The 20,552-nt window shown below is 32.0% G+C and overlaps 1 long non-coding RNA gene across 1 annotated transcript in view; it reads left to right on the forward strand.

The window, feature by feature from the left end:
- Window positions 1-20,552, forward strand: part of LOC309620201 — a 58,780-nt gene continuing 38,228 nt past the window's right edge. Inside the window, exon 1 of the long non-coding RNA XR_014239452.1 lies at window positions 1-20,552. This exon is cut by the window's right edge and continues 35,396 nt beyond it. This is a non-coding gene — a long non-coding RNA (uncharacterized lncRNA).

A 20,552-nucleotide genomic window follows, 5' to 3' on the forward strand; every position in this document is an offset into this window, starting at 1 on the left:
ACAAAGCTACAGTAATCAAGACAATTTGGTACTGGCACAAAAACAAAGATAGAGATCAATGGAACAAGATAGAAAGCCCAGAGATAAACCCACGCACCTATGGTCAACTAATCTATGACAAAGGAGGGAAGGATATACAATGGACAAAAGACAGTCTCTTCAATATGTGGTGCTGGGAAAACTGGACAGCTTCATGTAAAAGAATGAAATTACAACACTCCCTAACACCATACACAAAAATAAACTCAAAATGGATTAGAGACCTAAATGTAAGACCAGACACTATAAAACTCTTAGAGGAAAACATAGGAAGAACACTCTTTGACATAAATCACAGCAAGATCTTTTTTGATCCACCTCCTAGAGTAATGGAAACAAAAACAAAAATAAACGAATGGGACCTAATGAAACTTAAAAGCTTTTGCAAAGCAAAGGAAACTACAAACAAGATGAAAAGACAACCCTCAGAATGTGAGAAAATATTTGCAAACAAATCAAAGGACAAAGGATTAATCTCCAAAATATATAAACAGCTCATTCAGCTCAATATCAAAAAGCAAACAACCGAATCCAAAAATGGGCAGAAGACCTAAATAGACATTTTTCCAAATAAGACATACAGATGGCCAAAAGCACATGAAAAGCTGCTCAACATCACTAATTATTAGAGAAGTGTAAATCAAAACTACAATGAGGTATCACCTCACACCAGTTAGAAAATCTACAAACAACAAATGCTGGAGAGGGGGTGGAGAAAAGGTAACCCTCTTGCACTGTTGTTGGGAATGTAAATTGATACAGCCACTATGGAGAACAGTATGGAGGTTCCTTAAAGAACTAAAAATAGAATTAACATATGACCCAGCAATCCCACTACTGGGCATACACCCAGAGAAAACCACAGTTCAAAAAGACACATGCATCCCAATGTTCATTGCAGCACTATTTACAATAGCCAGGTCATGGAATCAACCTAAATGTCCGTCGACATACGAATGTATAAAGAAGTTGTGGTACATATATACAATAGAATATTACTCAACCATAAAAAGGATCAAAATTGGGTCATTTGTTGATACGTGGATGAATCTAGAGACTGTCATACAGAGTGAAGTAAGTCAGAAAGAGAAAAACAAATATCATATATTAATGCATATATGTGGAACCTAGAAAAATGGTACAGATGAACCGGTTTGCAGGGCAGAAATTGAGACACAGATGTAGAGAAGAAACGTATGGACACCAAGGGGGAAAAGCGGCGGGGGGTGGTGGTGGTGCTGTGATGAATTGGGAGATTGAGATTGACATATATTCACTAACATGTCTAAAAATGGATAACTAATAAGAACCTGGTGTATAAAAAAATAAATAAAATATAATTCAAAAAAAAAAAAGACAGAATTAAGCTCTAGGAAAGTGAAGCTCAAACAATTAAATGTACAGTCTTAGTGGAAGAAACACCTTTTACCTTCCTATCACATTTGTTTACATCAGTTTAGCTAGATCTTACTCACTAGTTAAATTCGTATGTCACCATCAAGATCAACATTCCTTCAGAGAACAGGTCACTTACGTCTTTTGTGTACTTCTCAGTATATATCCTAATCATTGTAGGTTTTCAATGGTAATTGTGGGTTAATTTATCTTCTAATATAAAGTAGATGCTCAATAGGTATTTCTCAATGACTTAATTTCAACTTATAAGATAATGTCATTTACAGACATGTCATTTCTAAATTGTTCATTGAATTTGTAACTCCACTTTTGTATGCCACTATTGTTACAACATTTGACTTCAAGGTGAAACCACTTTATTCCATGGCTGATTCATTTGTTCTGAGGAGACTGAGGTACCCTTATTCATTTGGGAGTAAAAATATCAAGAATTAAAATGAAGAAATCTTGAGTTTGATTTCGAGTTGAGTTATAAAGGACTTGAAGTTCATATATTTTAATAGGCAGCCCGATTCTTTTTATTACTCTTATAACCATTTTATTACATTTGTGTGTTTTAAACTGAGATGTAATTAACATATAATGTTTAAGACATACAACCAGCTGATTTGATACATTTATATAATGTGATGTGATTACCTCTGTAGCACTACCTATCATCTCTATCACGTCACATAATTATCATTTCTTTTGGTGGTGAGAATATTTATATCTAGTCTCTTAGCAATTTTGAAATATATCATACAGTATTATTGAGTATAATCACAAGACTGTGTGTTAGATCTTCAGAATTTATTCATTTTCTAGTTGCAAATTTTTACCTTTTGACCAACATCTCCCCAATTCCCACCCCACTCCTGCCCCTGGTAACTACTGTTCTTCTTTCTGTTTCTGTGAGTTCAGCTTTTACAAATTCCAAATGTATGTGATATTACACTATATCTGTCTTTCTCTGTATTAAGCAGCCCCATTCTTGATTTAGCTTTCTCCAAGTTGTCTCAGAAATGATGAAGAAGGATTTTGTCTCTCCAATGTTACTTTCAGTCTTTTTACTATGGTAATTTAGTACTTGGAATCTGATGTATCTGTCAGTAGAGAACCCTTTCTATGTACCTGTTTAATCGATAAAGAAAATTAACTTCATACTCATTTAGTGGGTCTGGAATTTTTTCCCTGCAGGCACCCAATTAAGAAGAATAAAACTAAAGTCATGATTTATGTGGCTTGATGTTACAAAATGCCTTTGATATATCATAATTTTCTTAATTTAAAGTGATATTTCTTCTTCTGAGATTTATTTTCAGCCACTCTCTGTTCAATAATAAACACTCATATTTTTACAAATAAAGAGGGACATGCTTTTGTACAAAGTGAAAATTTCAAGAAAGACTATGTTTTTCAAGTAGTGTATATGATTTTAAGTAAATAGTTCAATTTTACTCACACATCCATGAGTGTATTTAACTACACACATCCATCTAAATAATATTAAACTTATCCTACTGAGTTAAGTCTTATTGGCACAGTGTCTTAATTTTTCAGAAAGCTTTACTTCTCCATTCCTTTTGTTTTAAAATAAAAGGAATGATTTCACATGCTTTTCACATTGTAATAACATTATATTAACATTTTGAGGAAAGCTTCTACTTAAAGTTAACTCTCTAGAGCTGTGTCTTCCTTTGTAGTTCACAGGTAATTGCCTGATTGACAAAATATTTGTAGTGGGCCATATCAAATAACACACTTCTATAATTTTATTTTGATATACCTATATGAAACCTAATATAGGTAGGTTTTTCTCTTAATGATGTTGTATTAGTTCATTTTGTGATGTTTCTCATGGTTTTAATGGGTTTTAACATTTAATGTTTGTTTTTCTAAGAAGAATATTTTAAGATATTTAAATACTTCACACAGTAAGATATATCTTATGAGTAAGATAGCCTTATGAGAAGGTTCATTCCTCATGATTCCTGGGGGCTGAAATCATATATAATTATTCTTCAAAGTACTTCATATACTACAAATGACATATAATAGATAATAATTCATATTCTGACAGGTAAAGAACCTTAGCTTCCTTTGGCTGCAGCCACTTTGAGGTGGAGCTAAAGAATTTTTAGCTTTTAAATATTTGAAAAGAATATAATCTAAGTTTGCCAGGGTCACAAAAATATTATAGACATGTGAAGGCACTTACTTGATAAAATTCCAGGAAGCAATTTTTTTTAAGTCATGATATCTGATAATCAGTCAGAACCTTTTGATTATAAATAATTCTCTGAATCTTGAAAACACACCTGTGAGGAATTGTATCTATTGATCAAGATAGAATATATATATGTACAGCAAAATTATTTGCTTTTTAACTAATTTTTTGAGATATCTATAGATATATATAATTATCATTTACATATTAACTAAGACCACACAATGAAATTGACTTTATTCAGGAAAGGAAATGTACTTTTCAAAATTAAGTTTTTCTAAACCTCTTATACGATGTTTTCCTTTTAAGGCATCAACGCTAAAAATGTGACTCAGAATTACAAGATCTGGCATCCGTTACTAATCACGGCTGACTTAGCCTGAGGTTAAAATGTGATATAGGCGAAGTTTGTTTCCAGTGTTCCATATGTTGAGAAAGTAAGCCATTGTCTAAATAGAGTGACAAGAGCACTGCTAGATAAACCTATTTCTCAGTTCCAAAACATCTCAAGTTACGTTGTTAGAAATTGCCCTTTATAGTTGTTATTTTAAATTATTTGCATTTTTAATTGGAAAATAAATGTATATACATGGTGAAAATACAGACAAGACAAGAAAATATACCAGGGAAACTAAATATCACTTACTATTCAGAAGATTAATTGTTAGATCCAAGTTAAGCCATGGAAGAAGGCTATTTACATAAAAATGGAAAACGAATCTAGACCATCAAAACACTGATTTAGGATTGAGGGAATAAAAATGAGGAAGGGTAGAAAAACAAAGAATAGCTAAGGAATTATACTAAAGAAAACCTCACTACACTGTAGTACTCCACTCACACCTACACTCCTGAGATTGTGTTTCTTGCTCTGAAATGTTCTCTTTACAAACCAGACTTTCCCACCAAAACTTGTCAATCTTGTCTGTATACCAATCATGCTAATGTCAGGTGCTAGGCTAGGTGATATAATAAAATACTGATTCCTACAAATACATAATATATATACATATGTACATATATTAAAACCACGATGAGAGTTTTGCCTATTTGGATAGCTTCCTTAAGTATTTATCTGTCAGTGATAATTAGGGCTCCTCACTCTTCTCTCTTTTATTCTCCATGATGTTTCTGTCATTGCTGGGTGTAAAGCAAGGGAAGAATAATCCTTTTGGCATCGATAGACTATTGCATATCAGTGTTTGGGGGACGATGATCTGTAGAGAAATGAAAATATGAAAGTGTGGCATATGAATATTACCATTACAATATGACAGGTAGAGTAATGTAAAATGAGTTGATAAACGTCAAAGCATTTTTATGCTATACTTGAAAGGTAATTCTTTTATAGACATCTTTTGTTATCACATAAGTAGTATGTTTCATTTATACTTACATTAGATACATTCAAAACTTTTATTTGGTTTTCACTTTTAACACTGAATCCTTTTCATGAATTAAGAAACAATGAAAAAGATAGTCCTTCAAAGCATAATCAATAAATATACTCTCCCAAATTTCTATCACTGGGCTCATTCTCCTTATCCCATTTTTGGGCAAAAGTGTTTTCTTTCCATTTCTGGACTCCCCAAAATATCCCTGCCTTGTAGGTGGGAGGGAGGCAAATATGGAGGGTAGGAATGGAAAGTGAGATGAGGTTTAATCTAGTAAAAAAATATCTCCTCAGGCCCCATAGTGGTCATTGAAGAGTCTCTGTTACACAGGAAAAAAAAAAAAATTTGATGAACAGACAACTTCTAATTTCTGTATGAATAAAGGGATCCTAAATTACTTGCAATCATTATTCCAAAAGGAAAAATTAATTGTAAATAACTAGAAGTAAATTAAAACAGGGCTCTGCTGGGTAATGCGAATCTTTTATAGTTTTGTTTCAGTTAACTGCCTCATTAATGATTTATAGATGTGTATACAGCTGTGGGAACCATAGCATTATCTAATGCACTCAGAGAATAATTACATATGAAAAGAACTATGTAGCTCAAGGGAAAATCTCTGAAATTACTTACTGCCTTAACTTTAACCATATTAAAATGCAAAGCATTTAGAAATAGATTATGATGTTTTATCATGTTTTTGACTGATAATGTTGCCAATTTTTTAAAGAAAAACTGGGATTTCCCATCATATTAAAATGTTTACATACTTCTCCAGTGCACAGCATGCAGAAACATCAAGGATTATCAAACAATGAAAGTAAGCAATTTATTTACTATTTAGGAGACCAATTCATAAAACATTTCTTCTCTTTGTGCATCTTTTATATATGAAGAGTAAAATTTTTCACAGTAAGACAATTTATAAGCCAAAAACATAATCTTTAATCTTTTAAAGTTATTATTATACTAGAACACAGGTAATTTTAAGATAAAAGTCGTAGCACATCAGTTTCCCACCAGATTGCATCCAGTATTTAGGGCAATACTTTTTATTACATCCACTGTTTCTTTACCTCCAGATTTTCCCAGATTTATCTTAACATCATTTGTTTCAATCCTTGTCCGTTTCTTCTTTGGTGACTATATTTCCTGCATTTTAACTGCCTAAATGATATATATCACCAATGATTTCTTGCCTGCTTTTGCTTCTGTGTTTGATGGACATATATATTACTTTGAACATCTAGGTTCTTAATTCTGACTTTATATTTACAAATAATGTGTATTCACAATTTCAGAGACTTTTATTACCTCAGTGAAGCTTCAATATTAACACATTTCTGGTTTTCTGGGTAAGTTGAAACAAAATAGAAATTAATAAACAATGTGAGAGAGAAGTTAAAAAGCTACATATTTTTGGTTGTTAACACACTGCTTAGGAATATGTATCCTGCAGATTAATTACACAGAAGTACAATTCGTTATTGGGCATAACATCATAACTGGCAAACACACTTAGACCTTACTCTCTTCCTGTCAGAAGTTCTACCGAGTCAGGCTTTAGGTGACATTGAAATAACTTGTAACTCATACACAGCACTTTCTCACTGAAGAAAATGATAGCATGTACACATGATTGCTAGGAAGATAAAATGTAATACTGCATAGAATTAGCTGAAGATCATATACTTAAAATAGGACTTTGTATTGTCCTATTAGGGTTGAATTTTTATTTAAACTTTCAGCATTAAACCAAATCAATGTGTTTTTTGTTTCATAGCAAAACCATGACTTTTAGTTAAAAACAAAACATATATTTAGAAAAAATGGAGGAGGCTGGACAAGATGATCAATATGTCTTTTTCATTTCTAATTTATATGATTAAGTGGCAAATCTTTTCCATTTGTTCACATTAATGTTGTATTAGGTTATATAAAAAGATAAAAATGATACCACATGAATAAATTTTAAAACTTTGATGGTAATATAGTGGATAAGACCAAAATGAAATAGTAATGAAAAATAAATATAAATAATTCCAAGGGAACATTATACATTTTTTGGTTTTTGACCTTAAATAAGACTTCCGACATTATTTGCACACATGAAACATGTGCACTTGGAAGAATCTTACTCTTTTAATAAAATTTTTTGTGGTCTAGATATCCACTATTTCTATGGGAACCAAATTTCATGCTTTCACAGATTATGCACCTTTATACTTTACAACAGTTCAGAAGGTTTTATTTACAATGAAACTTTCTTAAAATCACTCAGCCATAAGGCACAAAGTCATTTTCTCATTTCCTAATAATTCTAGACTTGGACCATATAAAAGCAAATCTTCAGATCTTCAGTTTTGTTTTTTTTTTCAGATTTTCAGTTTTAAATGGGAGGGAAAAAAACTGCCTAAGAGAATATTCCTGCTCTAATTTTTCTCAGATTCTTATTTAAAAGAACATTTAATAAAAACCAGCAAATATTAATATGAGAAAAACAGCAAAAACAATAAGAAATAAAATTTTTAAATTAATAAGAAAAAGCTAGCAAAACCTAAACAAGAGGCACAGCCCAATGTAATTAGTTTCAAAAAGTGGCAGCCAAAGAAAGAAGTGATAATGTGGAAGAACAGATATTAGAGAGGAATATGACAAGGCCCACCCCACTCCTACACTTTAGAAACTGTAATGGTGATTCCACAGAATCCTGAGAATTTTCACTAATTTTACCTAATGTGAGAAAGCAGACTAATTGGGTATCCTTATTTTGACTCTCTTAGAGAAAACACATGCTGGAGCATAAGTGTAAAACAGAGGAAGTTATGTAACTGAATTTCTCTGACAGAAGTGAAGATTCTAAGGCTAATTGAATTAGTGAAGTAAATTTGAAATTGGAGGATACACGTCAAGGGAATGGAATACATTTGACAATTAGGAGAGTTCATCTTGGTACAGCAGACAAAACAAAACCTGGGAAAGGGAATCCAGGCACAAGATTGTCCTTTCTTCTCTCCATGGAAGCAGACTACAGAAAAAGTGGATAGGACATTAAGAAACCAGCCTGAAACAACTGTTCCTTGGAGGAAACATTTAACTCTCAGAAGCATTGTCAAGGGAGTTAAAGTTACCCATCTTAAAGGAGAACAAAGGAAAAGGTCTAGACAAAGCTACAGGGATTCCACAGTGTGAAAAAGCTAAAAAAGATTTGGCATGGATATTAATGGCAATGCATTACAACAAAAGAAGAAAAATGTGAGACATTTTCAATACAAAAGACAGAGAAAGAAACTATACCTAAAGAAAACATAAGACAAGGAACACAAGGAAAGTAACCACAAATGTTTTTACTATAGATCAACTTGGATTAAACAAAATGAGCTAAAATATGAGAGAAAAAATGAGATTATTGACTTAATAAATCAAGGGTCGGAACTTCTTTAGGTAATTAATAAACTAGAAAGAGCAAAGAACAGATATGGATAAAAAGCAAGTTATTAACATGGAGGAAAGACTTAAGATAATTACAGTGAACACAACTGTGAATGACAAACTGAGCAGAAAAAAATAGATATGGAAGACAAAGAAAATTTCCTATGTGGATAACTGGTGTCTCTAAAGTAAAGAACTCAACATATTGATTAGGAAAATTATTAAAATATATAATAAAAGTGAATTTCCAGAGAATGAAAAAAGAGGTATAAAAGCTTCCAGGAAAAACTGACACTGAATGGTCACACAAATAAGACATATCCCATGGTTAAGTGATTGAACTTTAAGACAAAGAAACATCTTATTTCTAAAGGAAATAAAATGTGACCCAAGAATTCTTAACCCAGAAAAAAGTGGTGAAACATAAAGGCAATAAGCATTCTAAAATATGAAAGAATTGAAGAAGTAATATTTCTGAAAGCTTTTTGAAAAAAAAAAAACAATTCCTTGATGATGAAACCAAGTGAATTAAGAGATACATCAAATAAAGAACAAAACACACAATTATAAACTTGTGCAAATTTTAGTAACAGAAGATACTTAAATAATATAAATCTTGATGGTGTAAAAATAATAACATAAATCTCAAGTCAGGAAAAGGAAGAGAGGGAGGTATGACAACATGTAAGAATACTATGTCTATCTTTTAGGTACAGAGCCAATTGATACTCTGTAAACTTTAAAAGAGGAATTAAAGACACAAAAAGCAAACAATTGTTTTCAGAATCTATTTTCTTATATTTAGAGATAAATATCAAGGAACAATTTCTTTTTTGAAAAAAACACTTTGTTGAAGTATAATTGATATAAAAAAGCTATACATAATTAATGAAAACAAATTGATGAGTTTGGAGATAAATATGCATCCATAAAACCACCACCAATATCAATGCCATAAACATATTCATCACCTCCAAAAGTTTTCTCTTACTCTCTCTATTAATATGTTACTATTTTTGTGTGATAAGAACACAACATATTATCTACCTTGTTGACTAATTTTTAAGTATATAATACAGTATTATAAACTATAGGTATTGTACCATATGGTAGTTCTCTAGGACTTAGGCTAAGTGAAATAAGCAAGATAGAGAAGGAAAAATACTACATGTTACTACTTAGATAAGAAATCTAAAATAGTCTAACTCATAGAATCAGAGAGTAGAATGGTGGTTACCAGGGGCTGGGGGGAGGAGGAAACTGGGAGGTATTAGTCAAGGAAATAATTTCTTATGATGAAGTAATACTTTTTAAAATCTTCAGCATTTCCTTAAATTTCACTTCAGTTTCTTGTTAAACTCATATAAATTTTCATTGAATACTTATTTTTTAAAATAATGCATGCATTAGGGTCCAACACTTATAAAATATTTTCTAATATTAATTTATTTATCTATCATCTATCTATCATCATCTATCTAAATACCTACCTATCCATCTGTCCATCCATCCATCTATCCATTTACCTTTATATCTTTCTAATTCATTGCCTGGAATGATATTCAGCTGATATGCATAATTAGGTATGGTACAACAAACTCTGTGTGTTTTTTGCATTTTCCTATATACATTTTCTTAATTTCTTAAATTATATATAATATTTTTTTCCAAAAACAAAAAATAATGATTTTTGTTAAAAAACATACACAATTTGATAAAGCAAGATGGAATGCTTCCATGATTTAAATAAATCACAATCTTCCAGACCTTCATAAAAGGTACTTTTACTTTTGGGACTAATGTTGGTACCAATTTGGTACTCATAGATACTCACCTAGTTCTTTAGGGAGAATCATACCTGATGCATGAATGCCTGAAAAAACAACATTGAAAATTGTCATTCAGCATCTGCTTAAACACTCTCAGTGATGAAGAACTTACTATATCACAAGGTTGTCTTTTGCATTTTAGGATTTCTTTACATTTTTAGAAAATTTTTTCTTTAAATTGGTCTAAAATAACTATCAGTCTTAAAAATAATCCTTCTTCCACATGAGAGCATTCTTATGTTTGGAAAGAGCTATTGCTTGCCCTTTCCTTTTAATTTATCTTTTCCAATTCTGTAGTTCCTTTAATTTTTCTTCATGTATCAGTGCTGTGAATACCCTTACTATTTGGTCATTCTCCTCTGGTTTCATACTTTGTACTGTGTCATCTATAACTGTGGTACTATCAATTCCATTTTCTAGACAGGAATATCTATTAGTGCATTCTAGGAAGGGAATGACCATTTTTGAATTCTGTTCAGTCTTTTGACTGACATGGAGCTCACCATTGTCTTTTTCACAAATGCTGAGAAAAATACCCCTTTTTTTGTATGGCGTAGGTATTTTTTTTTTTATTGGGCCACAGGTACATCTTGTAAATGTCTTATTTTTGTATGTGATTATCTATTATTTATATTTATTTGTTTTTTTAGGCCACTTTATTCAGCCCATCAAGATGATTTGAAATTTTCTTCTTGTTAACTATGTATTTAACGTAGTCTCTGGTCACAAAATATATCAACATGCTGTCAAGCCAATAAAATTTAAAATAAAATTTAAAGCCAAGGAATCACAAAAGCTACCATATTTTGAGTTGCAGTACAACCCCTCGTTTCACCTTGAGGATGATTAATTATCTCCTTTTAATCAAATCATAGAGACACAGAAGATAATCTTAAAGCTTTAATACAACTTTCCATCCACTACAGGAATTCCTGCTATGGCATCTCTAAAAGTTTCTCCTTAAAGAGTAGGAGGAGCACAAGGATCAGAAAAAAGGAGCACACATTTCTACTCCTCAAGATATTTAAAAATTCTTTTGCATCTTCGTATTTCACTGTGTAATTTTAGGTTTTCATTTTTCTGTTCTACACTTGAGATCAACACAGAATGAGACTCGTCAGTATTCTATATGACAATTTTCTAAGATTTGAAAGAGTTATAATATTTATCTTCAGTTGTCTCCTATCCAGGTTAACACATGAAATTTTTCAAAATTTCTAACATGGTTTTTGTTATAAAGCATTTCAAATGCAGAACATGTAGAAAACAATATTATAAGCAACTATCAGCCAATTACAAAATTTTAATAGTCTCATATTTTTTCAAATTATTTTTAAAAGAAATAAAATGCTGCAATGATCATAGTGATGCATACATGTTTTCAATTTTTGTTCTTTGGATAAATACCCCAAAGTGGAATAGCTGGTTCATATGGTAGTTTATTCTTAATTTTTTGAGGAATCTCCATACTGTTTTCCATAGTGGCTGCACCAAATTACAGTCCATCAACAGTGTACAAATGTTCCATTTTCACCACATCCTCTCCAACATTTGTTATCTCTTGTCTTTTTGATAATAGCCATGCTAATAGGTGCGACATAATCTCTCATTGTGGTTTTGATTTGCATTTTCCTAATAATTAGTGATGTTGAACATCTTTTCATGTGCCTGCTGGTCATCTGTATTTCTTCTTTGGAAAAATGTCTATTCATATCCTCTGCCCGTTTCTTAATCAGGTGTTTGTCTTTCAGTTGTTGAATTGTATGAATTCTTCATATTTTTTGCATATTAACCCCTTATTGAATATATGATTTGCAAACATTTTCTCCTACTCAGTAGGTTACCTTTTTATTTTGTTGATGGTTTCCTTTGCTGTGCAGATGCTTTTTAGTTTGATGTAGTTGCCTTTTCTTTTGGTATCAAATCCAAAAAATCTAATTTAAAAGATATGTGCACCCCACATTCATTGCAGTATTATTTACAATAGCCAGGATATGGAAACAACCTAAGTGTTCATCAAAGAATTAATGGATAAAGAAGATGTGGTATGCATGTGTATATCTCTATATCTCTATCTAAAATATCTGTATCTATATCATCTATATCTATATCTAAAATGGAATAGTACTCAGCCATAAAAAGAAGGAAATCCTGCCATTTGTGAACAACATGGATGAACCTTGAAGGTATTATGCCAAGTGAAAGAAGTCAGAGAAAGACAAATACCATATGATTTCACTCATATGAGGAATCTAAACAACAAAACAAATGAAGAAACAAAATAAAACAAAAACAAACTTATACAGAAATCAGATTAGTGGTTACCAGAGGGGAAAGTGTTTTGGGGTGGGCAAAATGAGTGAAGGAGGTCAACTGTATGGTGATGGATGATAAGTAGACTTATGGCAGTGATCACTTTGTAGTGTGTAAAGATGTAGAATTATAATGCTGTATACCTGAAAATTATATAATAAAATAAAGAATAATAATACCAAACAAAACAAAAAGAAAGAAAATGTTATACACATAGTTATAGTGCCATGTGTGCCTCTCATCAATTCCATTTGTCTTTCTCCTCATTGGTGATGGCTCTATTGAATATTATTGAATTTTGCACTTATTCATACATATGTGAGTTTGTATAATCACTCATTATATATCTGTGCATTCATTAGTGATATAAAAATTGCTGTGATGTTGTAACATTTTATATACATGATATAATACTGTACTTAAATATGCAACTTGTATATTTTATCTAATGTGGTAAAGATTTATCCATATTGATGCATTTGATCTAGTTCATTCATTCTCACTGCTGAATAGATTTTATTGGATGTATATACCAAAATATATTCATCCACTTTTCAATTGATGTATATTTAGACTCATTCATTCTTTTTAAAAAAATATTTATTGTAGTATAGTTGTTTTACAATGTTGTGTTAGTTTCTACTGTACAGCAAAGTGAATCAGCTATATGTATAAATATATCCCCGCTTTCTTGGATTTACTTCCCATTTAGATCACCACAGAGTAGGTTCTCATTATTTATCTATTTTATACATAGTATCAATAGTGTATATATGTCAATCCCAATCTCCCAGTTCATCCCGCCACCACCCTTTCCCCCTTGGTATCCATATGTTTGTTCTCTATGTCTGTGTCTCTATTTCTGCTTTGTAAATAAGATTGTCTATACCAATTTTTTCAGATTCCATATACATGCATTAATATACGATATTTGTTTTTCTCTTTCTGACTTACTTCACTCTGTATGACAGTCTCTAGGTCCATCCACGTCTCTACAAATGACCTAATTTTGTTCCTTTTATGGTTGAGTAATTTTCCATTGTATATATGTACAATATCTTCTTTATCTGTTCCTCTGTTGATGGACATTTAGGTTGTTTTCATGTCCTGGCTATTGTAAATAGTGCTGCAATGAACTTTGGGTGTATATGTCTTTTTGAATTGTGGTTTTCTCAGGGTTTATGCCAAATAGTGGGATTCCTGGGTCACATGGTAGTTCTATTCTTAGTTTTTTAAGGAACCTCCATATTGTTCTCCATAGTGGTTGTATCAATTTAAATTCCCACCAACAGCACAAGAGGGTTCCCTTTTCTGCACACCCTCTCCAGCATTTAGCTTGTAGATTTTTTAATAATGGCCATTCTGACCGGTGTGAGGTGATATCTCATTGTAGTTTCTATTTGCATTTCTCTAATAATTAGTGATGTTGAGCATCTTTTCATGTGTCTGTTGACCATCTGTAGTATTCTTTGCAGAAATGTATATTTAGGTATTCCACCCATTTTTCGATTGGCTTGTTTGTTTGTTTTTTTGATATTGAGCTGCATGAGCTGCTTGTATATTTTGGAGATTAATCCTTTGTCATTTGCTTCATTTGCAAATATTTTCTCCCATTCTGAGGGTTGTCTTTTTGTCTTGTTTATGGTTTCCTTTGCTGTGCAAAAGCCTTTAAGTCTAATTACATTCCATTTTTTAAATTTTGTTTTTATTCTCATTACTCTAGGAGGTGGGTCAAAAAAGATCTTGCTGCAATTTATGTCAGAGTGTTCTGCCTATGTTTTCTACATGTAAAAAAATGAAATTAGAACACTCCTTAACACCATACACAAAAATAAATTCAAAATGGGTTAAAGACCAGACAGTATAAAACTCTTAGAGGAAAACATAGGCACATCACTCATTCTTTTATTGATTTTTCTTTTCATTTCTGTCACCAAGAGGCTTACTATGAACACTTTTATACATCTCATTGCGTAGATGTTCAGTTTTTTATAGGCTAATTTGGAATTGATTGATCAGGTTATTAGATTTTTGTATCCTGAACTTTACTAGATATTGTCAAATTGCTCTTGAAAATAATTGTACCAACTTATAACCCCACATTCATTATGTTACACTTTCTGTTTCTCCACATCATTGCCAACATTTATTGCCTGATTGATTTTTTGTCAGTCATATGGATGTGAAATAGCATCTTCATTTTAAAATTTGCATTTATTTGATTACTAATGAAGTTGAGCATTTTTTATGTTCATTGGCCATTCTTTTTTTTAATTACCTATCCATTGACATTGCCCATTTTCATTGATTTTTCTTTATGTTATTAATTTGGAAGTATTCTTTCTGCATTCTGTCAGTAATGTACATTGCTAATGTCTTCTAATACATGATTTACTTTCAATTTTGTTTCGATGTCTTATTGTGAAGAGTATTTTAAGCTTAGGGTGGCCAATTTATCATTTTCTTATTATTTTTGTGGGTACTTTCTTTGTGTATAATTGAATAAATCCTATCCAACCCACTGAACATTGCAATAGTATCCTGGATCCCCCTCGAAATGTTATAAACTTTTTTTTCCACATTAAGTTTTTTAATTTCTCTGAGCTAGCTTAGTTTTTTGTACATTAGACATAATAATATTTACATACAGAATTTCTGTAAGAATTAAATGAGATAACATATATAAAAACACAGTATTACAAGAAACAATGCAGTGGCCTTTTTTCATTCTCTGTAACCCTGGATGGGTTCCTGGGAAGAGCACTGCCTGGTTACAGGAACAAATGCAGCCCTAGCCTTTACAAATACATCAGAAAAAATAAGCCAAAGGCAGAAGACACATGCTCAGTCAAGGTTAAAACTAAATGAATTTCGTAATGTGTTCTCTCTTCTCACTTCAATGAACTATTATATTTCAAGTGTTTCATAGAGACAAAAATTAATTTATCCTATTTTTCATAGATGGGAAGGCTTCAATTATGTGCATTAAATTTTGTTATTCATAGAAACATCCATAAGTGGTGGAAAAGAAATTTGCAAAGAGACTTTCTAAGGAGCATTCATTGTAAAATGAGTGGGAAAGAGAGCAAGTGCTATGTCTGTGTGGTACAGGGTGGCATTAATGTCTTTGAAGATTGTCCTAAGGGCATATGGAAAATGAAGAAACATTTATTCAAGAAAATATTGGGAAGAACAGCAAGAATCTGTGGCACTTGAACCATGACTTACTCCTTGTCTTCTTACACCACAGCTCAGTGTAACAGAGACTACGCAAAGTAGATGTGGCCAAGAAAATGGGAATCCCTATCTCCCAAACTCTGATTCTTAAGAAATCCACACGTACACACTATGAGTTCAGCAAATTTGCAGGATACAAGATCAATATACAATAACAATTGTATTTCTGCACACTATCAAGAAACAGTGCAGAAATGAAATTAAGGAAACCATTTCACTTAAAACAACATCAAAAATATTGAAAATATTTAGAAATACATTTAACAAAATAAGTGCAAAACTTAGACTCTGAAAATTACAAAACTTTGTTGAAAGAAATTAAAGATCTAAATAACATAAGTAAATATACATCCCACTTTCATGTATTAAAGACAATATTGTTTTCAGGACAATACTTCTCAAACTGATCTACAGATTTGGTGAAATCCCTATAAAATATTCCAGCTGGTTTATTTGAAGATCTTAAAAGCTGATCATAAAATTCATATAGAAATTGAAGGGACCCAGAACAACCAAAACAATTTCGAGACAAACAAAAATGAAGAATGCTTAATATTTTATTTTTTAATTTTTATTTTATATTGGAGTATAGTTGATTAACAGTGTTGCATTAGTTTCAGGTGTACAGCAAAGTGACTCACTTATACATATAGAAGTATCTATTCTTTTTCAAGTTCTTTTCCCATTTAGGTTCATAGAAAATATTAAACAGAGTTCCCTGCGTTATACAGTAGGTCCTTGTTGGCTATCTATTTTAAATATAGCAGTGTGTATATGTCAATCCCAGACTCCCAATCTATCACACACCCCACCCTTCCCCCCTGGTAACCAAAAGTTTATTCTCTAAGTCTGTAAGTCTGTTCCTCCTTTGTAAATAAGTTCACTGTATAATTTTTTGTAGATTCTGCATATAAGCGATATCATATGATATTTGTCTTTCTCTGTCTGAATTACTTCACTTAGTATGATAATCTCCAGGTCCATCCATGTTGCTGCAAATGTCATCATTTCATTCCCTTTTATGGCTGAATAATATTCCATTGTATATGTGTACAACATCATCTTTATTCATTCATCTGTCGATGGAAATTTAGGTTGCTTCCATGCCTTGGATATTGTAAACAGCACTGCAATGAACATTAGGGTGCATATATCCTTTCGAACCATGGCTTTCTCTAGATAAATGACCAGGAATGGGATTGCTGGATCATATGGTAGCTCTATTCTTAGTTTCTTAACGAACCTCCATACTGTTTTCCATAATGGTAATACCAATTTATATTCCCACCAACAGTGTAGGAGGGTTCCCTTTTCTCCACACCCTCTCCAGCATTTATTGTTTGTGGACTTCTTTATGATGGCCATTCTGTCTGGTGTGAGGTGCTATCTCATTGGAGTTTTGACATGCATTTCTCTAATAATTACCGATATTGAGCATCTTTTTCATGTGCGTCTTGGCCATCTGTATGTCTTCTGTGGAGAAATGTCTATTTAGGTCTTCCACCCATTTTTTGGTTGGGTTGTTTATTTGATATTGAACTGCATGAGCTGTTTGTAAATTTTGGACATGAATCCCTTGTCGGCTGCATTGTTTGCAAATATTTCCTCCCATTCTGTGGAGCGTCTTTTCATTTTGTTTAAGGTTTCCTTTCATGTTCAAAAGCTTCTGAGTTTAAATGGGTCCCATTTGTTTATTTTTGTTTTTATTTCCATTACTCTAGGAGACGGATCAAAAAAGATCTTGCTGTGACTTATGTCAAAGTGTGTTCTGCCTATGTTTACCTCTAAGAGTTTTATAGCATCTGGTCTTACATTTAGGTCTTTAATCCATTTTGAGTTTATTTTTGTGTATGGTGTTAAAGAATGTTCTAAGTTCATTCTTTTACATGTAGTTGTCCAGTTTTCCCAGCACCAATTATTGAAGAGACTGTTGTTTTCTCCATTGTATATTCTTGCCTCCTTTGTCATAGATAAATTGACCAGAGGTGCATAAGTTTTTTATGGGATTTCTATCCTGTTCCACTGATCTATGTTTCTGTTTTTGTGCAAGTACTATATTGTTTTGAAGACTGTAGCCTTGTAGTATAGTCTGAAGTCAGGGAGCCTGATTCCTCCAGCTCTGTTTTTCTTTCTGAAGATTGCTTTTGCTACTCAGGGTCTTTTTTGTCTCCACACAAATTTAAGATTTTCTGTTGTATTTCTGTGAAAACTGCCACTGGTCATTTGATAGGCCTTGCATTGAATCTGTAGACTGCCTTAGGTAGTAGAGTCATTTTGAAAATATTCATTCTTCCAATCCAAGAAGATGGTATATCTTTCCATCTGTTTGTGTCATTTTAAATTTCTTTCATCAGCATCTTATGGTTTTCAGAGTACAGGTCTTTTGCCTCTTTAAGTAGGTTTATTTTATTCTTTTTGATGTGATGGTAAATGGGATGGTTTCTTTAATTTCTCTTTCTTATTTTTCATTGTTAGTGTATAGAAGTGCAATGGATTTCTGTGTATTTATTTTGTACCCTGCAACATTACTGAATTCATTGAAGAGCTCTAGTAGTTTTCTGGTAGCATCTTTAGGATTTTATATGTATACTATCATGTCATCTGCAAACAGTGACAGTTTTACTTCTTCTGTTCCAATTTTGATTCCTTTTACTTATTTTTCTTCTCTGATTGCTGTGGCTAGGGCTTCCAAAACTATGTTGAATAAAAGTGGTGAGAGTGGACATCCTTGTCTTATTCTTGATCTTAGAAGAAATGCTTTCAGGTTTTCCCCATTGAGAATTATGTTAGCCATACGTTTGCCATAAATGGCCTTTATTATGTGGAGGTATGTTCCCTCAATGCCCACTTTCTGTAGAGTTTTTATCATAAATTGGTGTTGCCACACCCCCCAGGCTTGGGAGCCTGACGTGGGACTCAGAACATTCACTACTGTGGGAGAACATTTGTGACATAATTATTTTCCAGTTTGTGGGTCACCCACCCGGCAGGTGGGTGATTGATTTTATCGTGATTGCACCACTCCTAAACTCTTGTTGTGGCTTCTTCTTTGTCTTTGGATGTAGGATATCTTTTTAGGTAGCTTCCAGCTTTTTCTTTTTGTTTTCTTTTGTCCATGGTTGTACAGAAGTTAACTGTTATTTTGGTGTTTTCATAAGATGTGAGCTCATGTCTTTCTACTCTGCCATATTTTCTCTGTCTGAGAAGGGTTAATATTTTCTAATTTTAAAATTAATACGAAGCAAAAGTAATCAAAATGATTTTGTATTGGAATAAGAATAGCTGTACAGAAGAGTGGAATAGAATTAAAAGTCCAGAAATAAAACCTCACATTTTATGGTTAATTCATTTTTGTCAAAGGAACTAAGATGTTTGAATGGCATAAACAAGTAGTACTGGTAAAACTGGATACCCCCATGAGAAAAAATGAACTTGAATTCCTTCCCCATACTATACTGAAAAATCAACTCAAAAGGATCATAGACCTAAATGTAAGGGTTACAACTATAACACTCTCAGAAGCAAATATAGAAGTAAATATTGCTGAATTGGGGTTAGAGAAAGGATTTTTATATGATATCAAAAGCACAAGGGATGAATATGAAACTTCTTTTACAATTGAATAAAAATAATAAATTACATAGGAATAAATTTAACAGTGTACAATATTTGTACACTGAAAAATACAAAATATTGTTGAAAAAATTTTAGGGAGCTAAATAATTGGAAAGTCATTTCATGTTCATGGATAGAAGAAAATATTGTTAAGATGGCAATATTAAGTAAAGCAATCTACAGATTCAATGCAATCTCTATAACTACCTTAGTGTCTTTTTTTTTTTGCAGAAGTGGGAAATTTGGTCTTAAAATTCCTATGTAGCTGTAAGGGACCTCAAATAGCCAAAACCATCTTGAGAAGGAAAAACAAAGAAGACTCCTCATTTCTTATTTAAAACTTACTACAAAGGTTCAGTAATCAAAACAGTGTAGTACTGACGTAAGCATAGACAAATAGACCAGTAACGTGGAATTGAGACTTCTCAAATAAACCCATACTTCTGTGGTCAATTGCTTTTTGACAAGGACGAAAAAACTTTTCAATGGAGAAAGAATAGTCACTTTAAAAAATGATGCTGGAACAAGTAGTTATCAACATCAAAGTGAATAAGTTGGACTACTTACCTGACATCATATATAAAAACCAACTCAAAATGCACCAACAACCTAAATACAAGAGTTAAAAATATAAAACTCTTAGAAGTAAATTTACGTGTAAATCTTAATGATCTTAGTTTTGGTAATGGATGCTTAGTTATAACGCCAAAAACACCAATAAGAAAACAGTAGTTGAATTGGACATCATTAAAAATACAAACTTTGTGCATCAAAAGACAATATCAAGATAGTGAGAAAACAACTTACATAGTGGAAGAAAAAATCGCAAAGCATATATTGAATTAGGGCCTAGTATGAAGAATATAAAAAGAACCCTTACAACTCAAATACAAAAACATAAATAACCCAATTAAAGCATGGGCAAAAGGCTTAAATACACATTTCTCCAAATAAGATATGCAAATGGACTATAAGCACATAAAAAGATGCTTAACATTATTAGTTACTGGGAAAATGCAAAAAAAAAATCTCAATAAGGTACCACTTTACATTCACTAAGATGGTGAT

This window comes from Balaenoptera borealis, assembly GCF_965194805.1.
Source record: "Balaenoptera borealis genome assembly, chromosome: X".
Taxonomy (NCBI): Eukaryota; Metazoa; Chordata; class Mammalia; order Artiodactyla; family Balaenopteridae; genus Balaenoptera; species Balaenoptera borealis.